Raw genomic sequence first — 2,915 nt, forward strand, 5'->3', positions numbered from 1 at the left:
CCCCCCCCCAAAGAAAAAATCTGACAGGTAAATGTTTGTATTGTGGGTCTGTTTTTTGTGTTTGTCCACAAACCTGCAGAGCAGTTCTACAATGACCAGGCAGAGAGCCGATCTGATTTCTCTCCGTGCTGAGATGTGATCTTACAGGGCTGATTGGACTGATTGATTACAGCTCCCACTCTTCTGGCCAGGGATTGACATTGTGAAGTGTGTGTAAACTCTCCCTGTGAATATTTCTTTTGGTTTGAAAAGCAGTCACTGCTACAACTGGGCACGTGGTTGAAACAGGGAAAAAAAAGGAAACTTTGACAGCTGTTCACCAGGTAACACTCATCGGGTTCTGTCTCACCCCTCTCCACTTAAATCTGTAGATTTGCCACAATTTTGCACACACAGTATCTAATAAATGCTCTTGGTTTGGTACACCTGCCCGTTCATGAATATCATGTGTTTACAGAAGGGATTGGATGTGTTGGACCTGTGCTGCACAAACAGTGAGAGAAAAATCCTGTTGATGCAAACACATCTGATCACAGACAGCACACAGTGATTGAAATAATGACAAAACTCAAGAGGCCTCACACAAATGCTTTCCTTTCTTATTATTTCCAAAAATTTTATGTTAATAGTGGAAGCATTTCACTGAAATCCCTTATTTAAATGCCATGACAGAAATAGAATAGTAGAAGAGCAGTGGGGATGAGATAAGACAAAATAAAGGCTGACTGTGATAATCCAGTCCAACCTTGGTGCCCAGTCATGGAAGAAATGAAAAGGTTTTCTTTGGGAAAAAAAAAAAAAAAAAAAAAAAAAAAAGACTCTATAAAGTCATTAAAAACTCACCATGTATTATTTTAAGACTAATTTCTTCAGTATTCATTATCAGCAGTCACCCTTCCAAAAATATTTGAGTGGAGTGACTCAGGTATTTCCCCTTCCTGCTCTGCTCTGTAGAGAAGGCGACAAAACCCGACATGAGTTCATGCATAAAAGATGCTGAGGGGAGGTTACAGCCGTGAAAGCTTTCTATTCTGCAATATGTGGGTTAAGTAGGAGGTTCAGAATTGATTCACTATCACTACAGGTCTCAGGTCAGGATACAGGATGAAAGAACAAGGGCCATTAAACATATCCAATCCAACAAAGGTTTTATTCTCAGATAATTATTTCGAACATGAAAAAGGAAGACGGACATGGGCTGCGGGTTCAGAAAGGACAATAAAGAATAAATTTATCACAACAAATCAAAATAGTCTCATTATTAACTTATTCAAGAAATGAGGATAAAGAAGGTTCTATGAGACTTACAGAGAAATTATAGGAACTAAAGAGCAACAAACTTCTCTTACCAGAAACTGCCACCCCATGTGAAGGTGAAAAAAAAGTGAATGATTGGAGTGACGCCCGTTAAGTAATCTACTAGTGCCCAGGTGAACTCCATCAGGTAAATGAGGGGTGGAGTGAGAAAACAAGAGCCAGGCGGTGATAAGGAAAGGAAAGGAAGTGAGGTAGGTGATGAAAAGGAGGAGCCCCGACCACCCAGCAGCGGATATCAGGCTGCACTCAGATGCATATGATGTTAGCAGGTCGCAACTACACACATACATACATACAGCCACATGATTTCCCTTTATGATATTTAATGAAACGTTTAAAGGGACTAAAAGTAACATAGGACTTTATTTAATTTCATAATTTACTCTGTTTAATTTCAGCTTCAGATTCAGCTTACAGAAAACATATAATATTATAAAGTGAAATATTACTGTAATGTGATATTTGTTTTGGACTCTACTCTGCTGCTCCACTATGACTTAACGAATAAACAGCACAGAGTAACAATACAATAAGAACACACGACATAAACCAGTGGTACACAATGTTAAACCACCACTGAAAAAGGGAAATTAAAACAATGACAAATAAATACAGGTTATAATACTAAATTGCTCTTTTGTGTTTTGACAGGAAGGAAATGTGCTGCAGGAATTCACTTACTGCAGCTTTAAGATGCATTTCACTTTTTCTCTCAGGGTTTATTCTCTTGGTATTTTGGGTTTGTTCCCTCAGGGTCCTTGAAGAGTTTGACTCGTAATGCTTCTGTCAAATGTTCAACCCTGACAGAACAGAAACAAAAATGGCTTTGGAAACCCACATGAACCTGCACTGCAGCTGTTACCACCACTCTTCAGATTATGTAAAAGGCCAGTGAGTAACTGATAGTATGATCAGTTAGGGGAATCATTACAGTGTTCAAAGCCGTAAAACCGACAGACCAGCACTGTCACCACAGTGGATAGTTAGTGCATTTGTTGTGTTACATACTGGCAATGCACTAAAATATAGATGTAATGTGAGACAAAACCAGTAGAGGGCAGCAAATCACAATTCTCTCAGTCACTGACCTCATTAGCTCGTCCATCATCCACTGAGGGTAAATAGATTATAATTGGTCAAAGCACCAAAGTGAGGCTGTATAATTGAATTAGTATACTGTATAATTTGCTCCTTATTGATGACTGACTGGCTGACCTCCTAAGACTAGAGGTAACTTCAGCTGCGAACTCCAGGAAGAGGCGGTCTGGCAAAAGATAGTGGCATGTTATTCCATCTGCAGAGTTCAAGAAGCTTTCAATGACAATATTATTTCTGCCTCTGACTGTGTGTGCAGAGCATGTGCACATTTGTGTATATATATATGTGTGTGTGAGAGAGAGAGAGAGAAAGAAAGACAGACAGGATGAACAAGTGATGGAGAATAAGGCAGCTTTGACGCTCTCCCATGCCTGAAGGTAGAGCTCATGATAATTTCTACAGAGCAGAGAAGCCTGTGGAGAACTTACACAACAGGGAGGATCAGCTGAGCAGCTGAGCTCTGAGCTGCAGCTCGTCTTCAGGGACTCACACCAACAACC

This window comes from Seriola lalandi, unplaced genomic scaffold, assembly GCF_002814215.2.
Source record: "Seriola lalandi dorsalis isolate HSWRI2012SDOR001 ecotype SW California unplaced genomic scaffold, Sedor1 jcf7180002054580, whole genome shotgun sequence".
NCBI classification, from domain to species: domain Eukaryota; kingdom Metazoa; phylum Chordata; class Actinopteri; order Carangiformes; family Carangidae; genus Seriola; species Seriola lalandi.